Raw genomic sequence first — 18,203 nt, forward strand, 5'->3', positions numbered from 1 at the left:
TACTTTCAGGAACAGCATCCATTTTGTAGAGTTGAAATTGATGTACTTTAACCAAAGTTATGAACATTTGAAGCGAGCGTTGTTCCCTTCTTCTCATGCAAGAGATGCAAGTATTGCTCGAACGAAAGCTACTTTTGCACTGAATTATAAACTCAGGTAGAAGCAGTTGGCCTCTTTCCTCTTTACCATTCAATGCTTCAAATATCTGTGTATTCAATCTAACGATTCAAAACTTGAAATTTAAAACTTCATTTTAGTGGTTTTAGCCAGGTTTTCGGAATTTCCAACCATTGTGCAACGGTTTGATTGTCGTCATACATATGACTGAATGAAGATTGAAAATACGAAGAAATTTTACTACAAATATTCTTATATTACGAAGAATGATTTTTTCGTAGTTATGTTTAGTTTTCTTCTGATTTTCCTAAAATATTCTACGAATATATTAACGAACAGCTTGCATATATTTGACAAGATTAATGCTTTGATTCACTTTGATCATACATTTTTTTTACTTGGAAAATAGTTTAGTCTATACGTTTTACATTTTTCTTTCCAAGTTTTTACACATGTGAATACGAAGTATTTTTCGAACAAGAAATATCCAGGTTGTTTTTTCCCAGTATTGAATTTTTATCAGACTGTAAAGAAAATATAGTATAGGAACGATAGACATGGCATTGAAATGAATAAAATAAATAAGGCTGAGACTTATCGTTTGGCTTTAGTCTATAGTCTTTTCAACAAATCGAATCAATAGAGGTAAATAAACGCACGTGATTGGCCCAGGAGCGTATTCACAATCTTCAGATACTGTAACGCTGACCATAACACAATTCTAACAATGACCCACGTAAATTCACTCCTCAATACAACAATTGATTATCGCTTGCTGATCAATAGCTGGAGTCCTTTGCATCTATTACATGTTGAACATACGAATGTTTTGTTAATTTCTATTGACGTGAGACTTTGGTTCGTCGCATTACAATCTGATTACGACTGATAAACTGCTAAGAAGAAGAAAGAAACAGAAGTACAGAAAAAACAAAAAATATAGGGATCACATAAACTCATGACAATCTATGACAGACATTTGTCTAAATATATTTTGCAATATCTATGTTTCTTTATTAATTTATATCTTTCTTTCTCTGTCCTTTGAATTAATACGAATCATTATAAATTAATACGTTCTCAAATAATCAGAAAGTAATAAAATAATAAGTATTACCCGAGACGTTTTCGAAAGGTGCGGAAGAAAGAAGAAAGCATAAGAACGGTGAAACCACGGCGAAAATACGACAAATACGCGCATATGGTGAAGAAGTGTAGGAACGAGAGATGGTATGGCGTCGATCGGTTTATCCCGTTTTATGCATACAGCGAGCTTCTACTATGCACGACGAGAAAAATCTGTTTTTCCAGAAAATATTTTTATGCGTGCCGAGATATTGTTTCCATAGTACTTACGTAAACGTATCAAGTTTACGCGTCAATACGTTGCACCGTTTTAATCCGCCTTCACCGTATGTAGAAGAAGAAATGTTTCCTTCTCTATTTTGAGAAATAAGATAAAATGATATTTTCGAAATAAGTTTCTTTTTTTTTTTTTTTTTTGAAACGAATAAGACACTACATTCAGATGTTATTGCGAACAAAATATGCTGTTTAAGAATACTTTTATCGTAACAGTTACTTCTATCACATTGATTCATTGAAATTTATTCGTTATTGCGAAACATTACTCTCTTTGAAAGAAAAGTTATTCGATTCAGTGATCATTTTTATGAGTCTATGTAAGTTTCAAATTATTTCTAACAGTTACATACGATACTTAGGAGCGAGTCAAGTAGGTGTGGCTTCAAGTCTTTCTCTCTTCTTCCTTTCTTTCTCTTGGTTGTAAGTTTTTCGTAACTCTCGCTTCACCGTTTCTTCCTTTCTTTTAGCTTTTTTATTCTTAGCCTAGAGGTAGTCGGGTTGATACACGCGAACGCCCACGCCAGCCGAAGCACGCGTACCGTACATAAGGCCGAGTCGAAGCTCGATACACGTCGTAGGTCGTACTCGGTCGTCGGTCGTTACCTCGCTTTTTGTGGTAACAGAAATGAGGCGTCAAATGACTAAGGCTGGAGCTCTGTCCGTACCAGACTTCGCCCATTTGTTGCAGAGTTTCTTTCTGACGTCCAATTGAGTTTGTGGTTTAACTCGTTGAGCCGTACGAACGCATCTGTGTTACTCGAACTCTCGCGTTTTACTTCCGCTTAAATCGACCAAGCGCTCAGGGTCGACGGAAGTTTTGCGCGAGAAAGAAACGACAGGGATATTACCGGCACGTTGCGTTTTTCTTTTCGGTGAGGTCGATTATTCTTCGCCGGGAAGGGACATATATCGATATATATCCCTATTAGTCGATTCTCGATCTTACACGATAAGAAACAGATCTTTTGCTTTAATTTCTTAATATCAAATTGTTGTTAACTCCATTCTTCCTTTTTATTACTTAATATGCATAAATCAATGTTCATTAAAATTTATTTAATAATTAATATGTTGATAAGAACGTTAGGAAATAATCTCGAAAAATCTAGTTCGTCGTCGGGAGGCTATCGACATTTACGTCGACTTACTTTCTCGAAGACTCGTTATATCGGCTTTCGATCTACGATACGGCTCACAAACGACTAAGGGTCGGTGTATAAAGAGCGAGACGAAAGAGATGGAGGGTAGAAACCGACGATCGAACCAATATCTTGTCGAAGCGCGAGTTTCCTTTCAGACCTCATTACCTTTTCTTCAAACGATTGTTCCGCTAAACACTCGACGAGCAAATTGCTCGTCGTTAACCAAGCCGTTCTCCCGGACGAATTATACGTAGAGAGACGATTTGATGAGCTCGCGGGAAAAGGAAGCGGAGCGCGATAAATTTGTCAATTTTAAATACGATTACCGGTACCTCGGAGGTTCGTTTCAGCAACGACGACGAGGAAGAGGACGACGTTGGTGGTAGTAGTAGAAGAGGTAGTCACAGAGCAATTATTTTCAGGAACTCTTGCGTTTCTTTCCTCGCTTTCCTTCAATTTTTTTTTCTCTCTCTCGATACTCTTTCCTATAACTTGGTCCTTCTATCCAAGCCCTCCTTGTCCTCATCTTCTTTCTCTTCTTTTCTACTTCAACGATAGCACTTGATTTCCTCTCCGTTTCTCGTGAATTTCGAATTATTTTTGTCCGTTTTTTTCTTGTTTCTTTCTCTCTCTCTTTTTTTTTTACTTTCTTATTTAGACAAAGAGAAAGAGCCACACGATATTTCCGTCTCTTCTATTCCATTTCTCTTTCTACCCTTTATCCATCCTCCCTTTCGTCCTATCCCTCTCTCTTTTCTTGCTTTATACCCAGACTTTCTTAGCAGTCGTGGAAACACCGCCATTCCGTTTCCACCGAAGCAAGAACAAACGTTAATCTATTTCTTGTTATCTTCGTTCATGGAATCGCAAAGTAATCGTTTCCACGTTAACCAAGTTACATACGAGGGATGTTATTTCTAACGGATGTTCTGTTGAAACCCTACTATACATTTTATATATTCCGCTTAACGTCATCGAAAAACAACACGCGACATCGCTATCAAAGATAGTTTGATAAAAGATATTTTCTTATGAATTCTGGTATTTCATCTTGAATTCGAATACGCGAGGGAAAACCTTTAAGATTTGTTACACTGAAGAAAAGAAGAAAAGAAGAAGAAGAGGAAGAAGAAGAAGAAGAAAGGCTAACGAGGACGAGTCGAAAAAATTCTCTTTCGAGTTTCGTTGAGAAAATTTGCATTTCCAACGAGGAGTCGAGAGTTGAGCCTTCTCACTTGAGAGCAAAGAGAAAGAGAAAGGGAAAGGGAAAGAAAAAGGAGAAAGACAGGAATCTCGAGAAGAAGCTTTAAGAAAGATGGCTGAGCGTTTCGGGAGTTCCTTACAAGGTTACGGAGCAATTATGGAATTCGTACGATTTTAAGTTACAGAAAATAAAAAAGGAAGAAAGAGAAAGACAAAGAGAGAGAGAGAGAGGGGGGGGGGGGAGAGAAAAAAGAGAAAGAGAGTATCGAGCTAGCCGGTACCGGCTTTTTCTTTGCCATAGCTCTTCACCGGCATACTGATCCATTAATAACTCTGATGTATGTGAGAATTTCTCGTTACGACTGGTACAGGCAGCGCACGCCATAAATTGACAGTTTCCCTGGGGGCGCGCAATAACTTCTACAACGTAAATTAACGAATGAGTTGCAGTTTGTACTTTGGAGTGACGTCGCCTGCTAGTTCCGCCGCTTTGACAAGCTTAAACAGATTCTCCCGTTGCCGAACGACTTTCACAGTTGGTCCCTCTTACCCCCGTCCTACCTTCCTTTTCCTTCGCTTCCTTCTTCGTTCCCTCCTTCGAGCGCATCTCCTCCTACCGTCTTTCCTCTTGCCCTCTCCCACCCTCGTCTTAACGCCCGTCTGATCTCGCGCCGTGTAATTATTTTGCAAACCCTTTCTCTTTAGTGCCGCCTCTTTACGAACGTTCGCTATAAACGACGATCGATCGTTTCGTTAACCGTTCCGACTTCTTCGTGTTCGTAAGGATTATATAGTCGTTCAATCGCCAGAGTTATATCCTTTCACTCGATATTTCGATTGTTTTCTTAATTTATGATATTAAGTCACGAAGTTCGATTTTTATTTTCTTTTCCGACGACGATTTCAGTTGCAACTTAATTGAGTTGCGTGTGTTATATCGTATAATTAAAAATAAACCTTTCTCTTTCTACATTATGTTCAGATCGATTTCAGTGTTAAATTCGTTTTGATATATTACGATTTTATTGGCTCAAACGGTCCTTCCACTTTTTCCGGAGACAAAGGAAAATAAAAAAATTTTTGAAGACATCCTGACGAGCGTGATCGTTTCTAATAATATAGGGATGCGAATGAAGGACGAGTGTCCCTCGAAGAGCGATGCAAATCGTGAAAACAAAGGCGTCGAATTGACAGTGAAGGGATGCGCGTGAAATGCGGTGATGCGAGACATGGGACACGTGAAATATAAATATATATATGAAACTCTCAGACGATTAATAGAATATATCAATCAATCAATCAGTCGTTCGATCAAAATCAGCCGCTTGCAGTCCAATGGAAAAGAATTTGCTGCTGTCGGATCGGCTGATCTTAGGTACTTTCCTCTTGCCATTTTCCTTTTATATCTCGTGACGCATCGAAGCGCGATTTTACGAAATCTTCAACAAGCGTAAAGAGTAAAATAAGCGGAGAAGTAAAACGATTCTCTATAACAGGAAGTCTATGAAGAGAGCGAGCTAGTACAACACCGAGGACAAACAAATACAAAGACAGAGAGAAAGAAGGAAGGAGAGTAAGAAAGAGAAAACGCACGCGTTTGCATACTGTACGGAGAGATTCTCCTTCCTTCTCTCTCTCTCTCTCTCTCCCTTTCCCTTGTTTACACTCATTTGCTTCCCCCGTTTTACTCGACTTGGACGGACACGCAACCGAAAGCAACAGTCGTCGATAAAAAGACCGATAACGAAGACCGAGTAGGTTGCACTTACTAAATTTCTTGCTCGCTTGTAAATCTAGAGGGTACCAAAGGGCTTCTAGTCGTTTACTTGGTAAAACGATTAATTAGAGAACTTGTAATTAGGTAAGACGAACGGTGCAGTTATTAGCGTTCACATAATTATTGTAGCTATAATAATATAACTGTTGTATTTACTTTATATCTGTGATATCGATTTTATCATGACGTCACGCATCGACCTTCATATGTTAGTTACTTTCAGCTTTCAATTTATTTTGTAACCTTGTTAGACGCAAAGATTCCTCATTAACGTTTCATATACATATTTCCAAAAATTACAAAGCCGAGGCAACAGTGTCGAAAAGCATGCGTCGATTTACAGGACGTAATTTTGACTTGATTCAATATAACTCGTTCCAACGATATTGTTTAATATGGATCTCCCGTCTGCTTGCCATGTACGCGAGCCTCTATCTGATATGTTTAATTATATGGATAATATATTACCACGCAACGTTGTTGGTTATATGCACCGGTGTGTAAAGCGAAAATGTGTGCAGCGTGCGAGATAAGCGATGTGAGTATCGAAGATCCTTATCCGCTTGGACGAACGAAATTTCAATTTATGTAGATAATATTTCTCGTTAGATACGTTGTGATTGCTTTTTTCTGCATGCAGTACTGATTGAAATTGATCGAGAAACAGTATTTTTAAAAAGGAAAAATAAAGTATTCAGTGTCAATGTTCGCAAAGTTTATCGTACGAGTATATAAGTTGTAATGGGAGCTACGATTCTCGAAATAAAATTATACCCGACGATTTTTGTTGTCGTCTAGTATAACGTTTAATTGAATAATCGCAATAACTGTATGGACGTGTTGCATGTGGCTCGTCAAAAAGCTTGAAACGCTGTGCGCACATACACACGCAGGAGAGACAAAAGAATTTCGTTGTCATTTCATATTTTTTGAAAAACGTATATTTCACATGTTTAATTTCATTCACGTATCGTTGTGTTTCGATTTTTTCTCTTCCACTTCTCTTCTCCGCTTTTCCTCTCTCTCCTCTCTCTCTCTCTCTTTCTCTCTCTCTCTCTCTCTCTCTGACCCTTCACCCCTTCTCTCTCTTTCCCTCTCTCTCGATCTTTTGTTATCCGTTTTGTATATTCATAGAAAAACAACAAATTTGGTCGATGGAGTTGCCACAACATCGTGTATTATTTGTATTCTCGTATTTTTCTCGTGCCGATTACTTTTCATTTTTCGTCAATATCTATATCTACTGACAAATTAATATGCAGCCGGTACGTGTATAGCTAACGATGCAATATCCCCACGCCGTTGTCCGAATAATGATGAAAAGCCGGCATTGTTTGACTTTTATCACGATCCGCTATGATCGAAAAACCTTTTCGGTCTTTACTCTCCGTTTGCGACGATATAGCGTTGGCGATAGCTCGAACGATCCTCTTCTCTACGAGGTTTCACTTGATTACACCGTAAATTATCTCTGAGAAGAGAACCGTAGAATTAAAGTTAGACTTTGCCGGTGGAGGAAGAAGATTCGCTGCTTAAATTCTTTCTCACGTTCGTTCGTCGCAAGTTAAAGAACAAGTTTGCGGGTTTGCCCGAGGATGAAAAAAGAGAGCGGTCGACCGTTTGCGATATAAAGTTAAATTCCTCGCACGTTCGATTTCGATTTTTTTCTTTCTCCTCTCTTCTTTTTTTTTCTTTTCTCTTTTCTTTTTGTTTCTTACCATTGGCAAAAAATATCAAGAGCATCAAGAGTTACCGTGAAACGGAAAGTTTTAAATGTCGCGATCCTATTAAACCATTTAAAGGATAATTTCGATTGATCTTTCATGAATGCATCGTGTTTCATTGAACACGACATTGAGAATGTTCTCATTGCAGAATATTTTTACGTCGTCAGAATTAAATGTACGAACGATTTGTTCATTTTTTTACCTTCGGAGATGTAATTTCTTTGAAATGCTAATATTATTTCAAATTTATTTTCGCGTTTATTTTTTAATTTTTAACGTGTAAAATTCTTTTTCCTTTTTCCTTTTTTTTTTTTTTTTTAATCATAATTCTCTAGAAAGAAATAGTAGGATTTTTAAAAATAGTTTAATACATAAATCCGAATAAAGGAACGCCGGCTTTGATCTCAATGCGATTCTTTTAAAAGCACGTGACACGGTGTTCGAGACATTTCCTTTTTCGTTATCGATTGAAAGGAAACATCGTCGACACCAACGTCGTTGCGAAGCGTCGAATGCAGAAGAGGGAGAGTTCCGCCTATGAGGACGATCAAACTCACGCGTGGCGCGTACCCGTCGACGAAGGCCGTTTGTGCGTTTGATCGCCAAGGAGGAAAGCACGATGGGGTGTAGTGGGTGGTGTGTTCGGAAACTTGAAAGGGCCTCCTCTAATTTACTCCAGGTACTCCTCTGTAACGCACCCAAGTCTCTCCCTCTCTGTCTCTCTCTCTTTTGAACATGTTCGTTACGTTGTGTATCAGTTTGTACACACATATACGGTTGATCTACGTGCTACGTTTGTGCGTAATACCATAGCTATTCGGCTTCTGTGTGTTCTGACTAACCTCGATTCCGTAGCAATTTCCGGTTCATCTGCCGGCATATCGTCATTGTATAAAGGCGATTGTAGGTGGTGATAGGGAGAGAGAGAGAGAGAGAGAGAGAGAGAGAGAGAGAGAAAGAGAGAGAATGAGATGCACGTCGAGGACGAACTACTCAGGATGGTAAGCAACGTCGAGGGATCCGTCTGGTTATGATGCAGGAAATAGATAATCGAACGCTTAATTACTTCCCAGCCAAGTAGCGAAATGAAGGATCCAGAGTCCCCCACCATATATGCATTTATTGACTTTGCTCGCTTCGAACCAGCTTTCATTTAAACAGCGTCAATTAATAGTATGTCGTCGGATCATAATTAACGTCTTTTGGACAAGAAAAGAACAAATACCAGTTCACTTTCCTCTCACGGCAAAAAAGAACATTGCTAGGAATCATTGGATCCAGTTTAAGCTTCATTCTGGGATCCTTGCATTTTAACGATAATTTGACAGTAACAAGGCTGAGCTTAATTACATCGCGTTCGATATCGCGGGTCGATCGTGTGTCTAGACTAAAACGAGTTATTCGGCGCTTAAATCGAATAATCCTGCGAATAAAATGAATTTGGGCATGAGTTCGATAAAACACACTGGCAGTGAATTTACGACGAATTTAATGATCGTCCTTCGAGCTCCTTCGTCGTGTGTAATCATCAAGGAGATGGGACTTCGTTCACAAGGCGAAGAGTAGAAGGGAAAAAAAGAACGAATCAGTCGGATAGAAGGGTTGAACTTTCTTTTTCATCGAACAATAATGTTTTCCGTTATTTTGTTGTTGCGGTTAATTTTAGATATAATAACTTTCAAACTTTCTCCTTACTAATTTCTATCTCTTTGTATTCAAAAATCAATTGAATACATCCTTGTATAACTAACTCCTTTATAATTAAAACTAAAGATGTGAATTTGCTCTTGAATTCAACGATCGACTGGCGTTGGTCAGCCAACAATTGTTGGAGGCTCGTGCACTCTTTTGATTCGACTCATCGAACGGGTTATTGATACTTTTATGAAACTGGATCTTATATGAAATGGAAAGAAGCAATTGTATTCGAAGCAATGTGCTATGCACTGATATTTAAAAAGGTAAGGCAGGTGCAGACCGAGTTCGGCACGTGTGTTCGTTTACGTATATATGTGCTTTCATGCGCGCGCCTCGATGCGGAGGGCCAAGAAGGCGTGAGTTTGCGACCGGTGGGAATGACTAAGGTACTGAATACAGGGTAACTGAGATAATTATTTCCGTGGTCGGTCGGCCAGCCCATTTAACCTATAAAATTTGCATATACGGCTCTTAGGCAGCTCGTGGCTCCCGAAGTCTTCAGACCCTCTCTCTCTCTTTCTCTCTCTAGAGTTTACGCTCACGCTCGCTCGTTCGCTTTGCGTTTTAATAAAAAGTCTTTGCGCCTGGCGTGTTAGCGAACATTTCAGAAAAATTTATTCTTCTCGTCGTAGTCGTCGTCGTCGTCGTCGTCGTCGCGCGGTTGGACGTTATTCGCCGTCGCACGAAATGCCTTCACCGAAAGAAACCTACGATTCATTTCTTTAATTTACACAGACCAGTCGACTACGCGAACAGCTGCGCACCTCGAAGGTTCGTCGTTTAACTTACTCGAACGTTTCATAATGAGATCTATCGGGATAAAGATTAAAACAGGAAGAATAGAGAAATAGAATAAGTTAAAAGTATTTGGATACACTATTTATTAAAGAATTTCAATATGTAATAGTGAAATTTATAACGCAAAGCTGCTTTTATTAAAGAGAATGATAATAGGGCAGGAATAATTTAAAGTCGACAAATCTATAAGATTACTTTATGATAAATAAATATATATAGTTGATAACTATACTAAGATAGTTTACTTCAGAATTTCACTTATTCTTTATTCAAAGAATATAATATTGGATATCCAAATATTCTACTTTTCTATTTCTGATTTACATTATTTCCTTGCACGTTCGTATTCGATGATTTTGCGACCGCGATAATATAAACTCGCAACGCCAGCGGTGAATCTCAAATTCGTGATCCGTCTTTTCGTATGATAGGTACGTATGTATGTAGATAAGTACATACGTATCGCCAGAAGGCAGGAGTGCCTCGCGTTCGAAACGTTCTTGAGAAAACGTATAGCGGTTTTTCCAGCGCCTATATTGAAATTCCTTCTGATTGAATTTCGATTACACTCCGGTCACCGACGGTGTCGGTAGCGGCTGCAAATAGAATATGACGTACGAATGTAGGTAATCGGAATTTCAGAATTTCCAGAGATATATGCGTATTTTCCTGAGATCGAACGTTTCGCAAAGTTTATGCGTTCAAAACACAAAACTTCTTTGCGAGAACTCGTTCGTTCTTTCCTCTTATCATTTTTTTCCTTTAGCTTATTAATTTTGTTTATCTCATGGGAATAATATGACGTTCAAAATTAATGTTCAATTTCCATAGATGAGATATTAAACAAAGCATATACATACTATATTAGCGTGCATTATATACTAGTATTAGCGTGACTGCATTAACATTACAATTATTATAATCAATTACGAATGTATTATTATATCTTATTATTATACGTCGAAATTATTATTTTTTAGTATAATTAAGCTAGATTATAATGTCTCGTATGTACGTTTATTTGACGCCGTACACAGGATTGATTAATATTCTAATATAAACGAATTCTATTATCATTGACAATTTTACTTGTAAGTTTATGTATATGCTGTGTTATATCGAGTGTTATATCAAGAGAAGGTCATGTAAACAAAACAAAACAGGATTGCTCTCTGTTTATTGTCTCATTCAAGCGTAGTATTCCACAGGGATAACAACTCTCCAGATCGTGTCCGAACGTGTCGAAATTCTTTCAAATTTTTCACGATAATTACAAGTAAGTTTATTTTTTAATGGTGCTTGTTTCAATAATCTATATTTTATTGATCGTAATCGGTCGTATTTCGTTTAATATTTATATTCAACGCACTCCTTTTATCAAAAATATATTGGGAGTTATTTAAGAGAGAACTATCTCTATTTATGCTTTAAATTGATTATTTATTAAAGTTTTGGGAGTTAGGAAAATAAAATTTTCAATAAGTTATTATTCAATCCGAAGTTTTTTCTTAAAAAATCGGAGCTCGGAGATTTGTACTAAAAACCATTACTTTCCGAGGTAAAACTGAAGAGGTGGTAACAGTATTCATACATCACACATAACATATACGTATATACGATGCGTATATACTTGCATATGCGCATCAAACATACATGTGTACATGTATGTACTTATATTTACATATTTAAACATATTCTGAATTAATAATGCTTTTGAATCGTAATTAGATTATAATTTATCATATTCAACGTACCTATGAAAATTAGCACATTGGTAATCACCTTGTATTTTCTATTGAGAAACTTTAAGTAAATTCCAACAAATCAAACTACGTATTAATGCGAATTGCGTAATATCGGGTGTGTTAGTTCTTGGCATTTCTCAGAACATTGGAAAACGTAAACAAATCAAGGCGTACGTTCGACTTCTGTCTAAAGGAAAAATAAACAGAGGAGTAAGGTATAATAGAATAAAAACTGTATTGTAGATTTATACGTTATATTATATCGTGAGATGAAGAATGATCCGAAGGTCGCACAAACAAAACAGAACAGTCACGTGCTTGACCCTGAGCCGAAATCGATGTTAGCTATCGTCCTATACAAATGTAATACTTGAAAGTGTAAGCAGTTCTCCTGAACGTGTCGAACCTGAACGTTCTTATCCTGAATATTTGATATTCTTTATAAATTTACGAAACGATCTTTTTCTCTTTTTATACATAAGAACTTCCGCATGGTGAGATCTGGAAATCGGTATTGCCTACGACGTTTATACATTTTCCATGATACAACGTAGCCACTGTCTGAGCTAATGGCCGACATTCGATACATTAGAAAATTTTGGTATGTATAACACATCTTTCATTTGATTTAAAGTATCGTAAACAATATTAAAAACAATATAGTAGATTTAAATCGAACTACATAGTAAAATTCTTTGAAAATGATAAGTTTGCGTTATTATACTACAGCGATTATATCATTCAGGTAAAGTCAAATTATTACGTCGTAACTTTACATCGTTAATTTTAACGTCGTAAACTTTTATTTCTCGTAATGTTATGCGGCGAAGAAGAAGATAAACCACAAGTGTATTTTAAATATCACTTCACAACTCATTAGCTTTTTGCAATTGCATATCTTGGGTATTTCGCGTCCCCTGTATTTAAAGAAAAAGATATTAGACTTTGGATACGCGAAAAAAGATTTATATCTTTATAAAGACGACGCCAAAGGTTCCAGCAGTTCTTAATAATAATGCGATAATGCGTTTTTAGTATTTCGAGTTGGTTCGTTGTAATAGAAAATTTTAAGTTCATTTCAGCGGTTATCCTCGTTGTAAATAATTCACAGGAGCACATGCGACCGAGGAAGGATTCCAAAGAAATATCTCATGCATGTATGCTAGCTGTAATCAGTTTACTGATTATTAAATGGATTCCCTCTTCCCTCTTAAATGCGCAATCCTTTTTGAGGGAAGCGGGATTTGAGATTTTGGTAGAAGGAGGATAGTCGTCGCGCGTGTTTCCGATTTCGAATCCAACGACACGCGAAGCTTACCAACAGGAATTTGAATCGTAAGCCCTTTGACTCCGTAAGTCTCTCCCCCCCTCTCTTCTATCTTATGTCGAGCATTTCGTAAAGTTGTTTCGCGCGAGCAATCATTAGGAGTTTCCCGTCTAAACTTGGCATTCAGCGTCGTCGAAGCATCGTTGAAGGTAGCGAAAGGGAAGTTAGGCTTACGAGCTTGCGAGACTTCCGCGTTGTTCGAAACGCCTCTCTTCCTCTTTCCTCACCCTCAGTCCTCACCACTCAACCATCACTATCACCCTTAACCCTCCGTAGTTCTCGTCTTTCCTCTTCTCGTCACGTAATTTCACCATTGTTCTTGGCGCATTCGTGAGGCCTGGCGATACTCTTTTTGGAGCAGCAATTAATATGCCCTTAATTCCGTATCCGTTCAGCGCGTAATATCCCTCCTCGGATGATCCAGGAACGAAGACGAAGTGGAATTAAACTTCGCGGATAGGATTTGGTGCTTTCGTGATCCCGACATAAATGAACGTCGATGTAAACTCTCGAAAGAGCGCCCGAAAAGGAAGGAACGAAGGAAGGAAGAAAGGAAAGGGTAGATGAATCGTGGGAGGTCTCCTCTTTCTTTTTCTCTCCCCTTCTAATCTCATCTAATCAATACCAAAGTCTCGCGCTTACTCAATGTCACCGTCAGGGGCTACGAAGCTGGAGCGACTCTCTCGGCAACGATTCTCTCTCTCTCTCTCTCTCTCTCTCTCTCTCTCTCTCTTCCTCTGTCTTTCTCTGTCTTTCTCTCTGTGTCCCTCTCTCTTCCTCTCTCTTTCATGAACAAGCGAGCGAGCAGGTTCTTCCGTTTCCCGCAGCGCAAATTCGTTAAAGTTCCTCGCACAACGTCGTCGCAGTTCTCGTCTTCTTCATCGTCGCATCTCAGAGCTTCCATCGCTTGCTTCTCTTCGATTCGTGGATTACTTGCTACCACGAGTACGTCGTTCTTCGAATACTTCGCGATGTCACCTCGTTGCCGTAGGCCAACTCTCTTAAGTTTCCGTTCTTTCTCTTTCTTCCTCTCGCACTCTCTCTCTCTCTCTCTCTCTCTCTCTCTTTCTCTCTTTTTCTTTTTCTTTCTTTTTCTCTTTCTCTCTCTCCCTCTTTCATTTCGTCATCCTTCGTCTCGAACCTAATCTAAATCTATCCTTCGATAGGTCGCTTCGATAGATCGAGAACGAAGGGTTTCTTCGCCCCTGGCGACTATTTTCAACCCTCTAGTTCAGTGGTTCTCAAAATGTAATTCCTCAACCCTTCAAGAGTAGACTCCTTTCGATTTCAAGATCATAAATCCTTTTAAGAGAATGAAATTTGACAGAATTTACTATCACACCTTCGATACGATCTTTGTAGAACGAGGAACGGACGTGGAAAGGTTAAACGTTTAATTCGTGAATTCATATTTAAAGAGAAACGTAAGTTAGTATCTCGCAGAGCTCGAGCATTTCCTTTTGCCTTCTTCTCCAGGGAATAATAACGGAAGTACACTGATCGCCATTATAAACGTATATATATTTTTCCTGAAACCATGCTTTCGAGCAAACCGTCTGAGTACGTTGGTATGTAGGTAGGTAGAAATATGTACAACAATTTTTAGGTCGCAGTCGACACCGGAAACAGGAAACTTCGCCTCGCGAGTTCGTTCCCTCGACTTCGCGCACGTTCGTGGGTGCACGTCCATGAGATAAAAGGTAAAAGAAAAAGATAGAGATAGAGATACAGATAGAGAGAGCGAGAGGGAAGGAGAAGGAAAGGGAGAAAGAGAAACAGCTTTTTCGGCCGGAAATTGTATGCCAATCTCGGAAAAAGACAATTACACGTGTAGTCGGAACAAAACGGTATCTTTGCGCGTCGTTCCGATCGATATTCTATCATATCGGTTAAGCTACCACTTTTCAATCAGTTTTCCATTTGCATCGGCAGTGCTTTTACACAACAGCGTAGATTACCTTTCCAGGTGACCAATTCATCGGTCGATGAGAAAAGTTCGTGATTTTCACGAGCGTAAAACGAGGAGACTTTTCCTTTCGCTAAAAAAAAAAAAGAAAAAAAATGGAAGGATTTTATTCGACTCAATCGTTTTGTACGAACTAATTTGTATCCGATCGGCTGTGAAAGGTGAATCGCATAGTCGCTATAAATTTAGTTGTCTACTTGGTAAGTTTGCGCTATAGACAAAATCGTTACTCGGTTAAAAATAAAACGACGAATAGAACGGAGTTTTTTATAAGTTTCGAATTTTATTGGATAAACGGTGATACTATTACGGTTATTCGAATCGCTCGAAATTTCTTCGATTTCTCCGACGTGGGAGAGTTGTATTATAGAAAGCAATTAAATTCGTGAGTGGGGGGAAAAAGTTCTCGTTTTGGGTAACACACGGTACGGGCCGCATTACATTAACGACGTTTCTTTCTGTTTAGCCTGCTGGTTTCGGGTAGCGGTCTCTACTGTAGTCAGAAGAGAAGGAAACGTGGAGGGGCCGATCGTTTCCAATCAGACGTGGGCTATTAAAGGCCAATCGTTTCCCATTACGAGCAACCCTCCGTACTACGCCGAGAGCGTAGTAATGCAGTTTCGTTGCCACGCGGTATACCTTTCGATTTTTTAATCGGTGCTTGCTTATTGCCGAATACTTCAACGTAACATCTTTCTGAACGTTTAAGGATGATGAAATCGTTGATTAAGTGAACACGAACGTGACGTATAGCGATTCGGAAACGTAGTTCTTGACGTTAAGAAAATTCAGAAACGTTGCCAAAGAAATTATACGTTCTTTCGGATAAGCGGGATAAAATATCACGATGCGTTCTACACGCGTGTTTGTTTTTATTTTCACTTAAATCTTTTATTACTTTTAGCTTTGAATTCATATGAAACTTATGAAAATTTCCTTTTATTCGTCGTCCCGCTTCGCTATCGAACTTTTTTTTCTAAATCTCGATCGATAAAATACGAACGGAATTCGTTACAGGTATAGGAACGCATATAATTTGACAAAGAAGTATTGGCTGTCGATTTTGGTCGCAGCCGGTGATATTTATTAAACGGATTGCGATTCAATGACGTTCGACGATAGGATTCCACGAGAGAAACGTGAGAAACTCTTCGGTGTCTGTGTAACTGCGGCGGAGCGACCGCTTTGGTGCATTATGCAACCGAGAGTGAGGAAGAAAGAGAGGGAGAGAGAAAGAGAGAGAGAGAAAGAGAGATCCCTTGAAAGTTTTATCGAGCGCGCGCGATCTTCGAAGCTGCACCGTGGAAATGTATGCAACGTGTGCACTGTATTCGGGAAGTGGAATAACCGTCTCGCGCTATATGTTTTTCTACGATTCTTCGAGACTTTTTAATGGCCGCATTACTCTCGTAACGCTACCAAATGCCATCAAAATTTTTTTTTACAAAGAAATAACATTTATAATTCTCTTTTTCAACGCGTTAGACTTTCGGTTGATAAGTACCAACTTCTTCTTCCCTTTTCGAACGAGCACCTCGTAGTTTTTTACGTTAAGAAAATGTATTCTCCACTTGACTTAGATTTACTTTCTCGGAGAAGACCGCATCCGGATGTAACTTCCTGCTTGAAACGGTTAATACCGGAACCGGTTGGTATTCCTCTCGTGAATTTCTGAGTTCCGGTCCAGCAGCTTGTACAACGACTCTATTTTCCAGTATCAAGCGGAAGTATTAAGAATTTTCAACAAATATTAATTTGATGCTTAGTCGAGTTTAGTCCGGCGCGGTCCAATTACGTAGCTGGGTGTAATTAAATACGAGCTAATTGAGGAACCTGCGGAAGGTATTATTGAAGTTTGGAAGTACGGTGCGAAGCAACGAGGGAATTGCGTTTGTTTACGAGGCTTTCGTCGTTTCAGCTCTGAAAATATGCGACATGGGAGGGTGTAGAAGTGGGGTTGCTGTCGTCGAAAGGGTGACCCAATGGACAATGACGACAACATTGCTGGAAAACGTTCTGCCTGACACACATGCGCGTTACTCGCTTGTTCGATGTTACCGAAAGGGATCCGTTCCGCTTCATGCATATGCTAATCATATTCAGAGATATGTGCTGCCTTCTAGGATAGAGATGAACATCGGCCAGCTCGACCTTGCCATTCCGGACCCTTCTTTTTTTCCTCTCTTTTTTTCCTCTTTGCAGCCGTCAATAGTACGCGATATACGTTATCGATTTGTTAGACATCCACTCGTGTCTTTTAATAGAATATACGAAACGTTAAAATCCAGAACACGTTGAATATTTACAAAAAAAAGACTTCTCAAATCTCGATTAGGAATGCTTTCTGAAACGATACTTATTGTTAGCTATCGAATTGATTTGAATTTACGGGTAAATCTTGAACTTGATCTATTCCCTAGGCACTCGATATAGTTCAATAACTAAATATCTTCTTCTTCGGAGCTAGTAAGTACTTCCAAGTATATCTATCTACCCATTATCCGTTCATCTAATCCGGTATCTACCGATCTGCCGTTCAATCTATCCACCTATCCGCCTATTTAGCCGATCGACTATCTATCGATCTCCTCTATCTTCTTCCTTCGCCGATGTCATCGTACCTCTCGCGAGACACTTTGTCTATCCACTCTGCGACCTTTCGACCATCACGTTGCCTATCTACTTCGCTAGGCCTGCCAATTACCGTTGTATCGACGCATTCTTCGTTCGAGCGCAAACGACTCTGACTTTCTAAAAGAGAAAGAGCGAAAGAGTGAGAGAGAAAAAGAGAGTAGGAGGGAGGGAGAGGAAGAACTCGTCCTTTCACGATACGTCCACAACTCGCGGCTCGTTAGAAGTGGGTTTCTCGTGGATCGATATCCGTTAGATCTTCGCCAGATCTCCGTTAGATTTTCCTTACCCTTTTATAATGTTTTCTGCTCCGTTGGGATTCCTACTCGTGGAACTTTATGTTCTGTACACTAGTAAAGCCTCTATGTGTACGAGAAATTCCCGTGGAATTCGCTTTTACCCATTGGTATTCTTAAAACGGCAACTCTTCGTCCATGAATCCACTTTCCTTTCGTTGTTCATTTCATCCCAAGACGTAGGTATGTAGGTATTCTCAGGTATTTTTATATCCGATTGACTTCATTACGTTCCTTCGATTTTCTAATTTTTATTGAATGATACTTTATCGTACTCCGTTCGTCCGTTCGTTTCGTTCGTTCGTTCATTCGTCTCTCGCAGTCAAAGTTCTCCTTTAAGGGCATCCTTCCGAAGTAAAAATAAAATTAGCTTATCTCTACTTCCAAAAGATTGAGCGACAGTGTAATTAC

At 39.0% G+C, this 18,203-nt stretch overlaps 2 long non-coding RNA genes across 11 annotated transcripts in view; both read left to right on the top strand.

The window, feature by feature from the left end:
• The window catches only part of LOC127064733 (uncharacterized), a 220,390-nt gene that overhangs the window by 18,442 nt on the left and 183,745 nt on the right, over positions 1-18,203 (top strand). For all 10 annotated transcript variants that reach the window (XR_007781812.1, XR_007781811.1, XR_007781808.1 and 7 more), the window contains exon 3: positions 12,055-12,173. This is a non-coding gene — a long non-coding RNA (uncharacterized LOC127064733). The remainder of the gene's footprint in view (positions 1-12,054; positions 12,174-18,203) is intronic.
• On the top strand, positions 1,654-6,318 carry LOC127064739 (uncharacterized). Its single transcript, XR_007781819.1, has 2 exons — positions 1,654-6,142; positions 6,214-6,318. It is a non-coding gene; the product is annotated as an uncharacterized LOC127064739 (long non-coding RNA).

Source organism: Vespula vulgaris, chromosome 6, assembly GCF_905475345.1.
Source record: "Vespula vulgaris chromosome 6, iyVesVulg1.1, whole genome shotgun sequence".
NCBI lineage: Eukaryota > Metazoa > Arthropoda > Insecta > Hymenoptera > Vespidae > Vespula > Vespula vulgaris.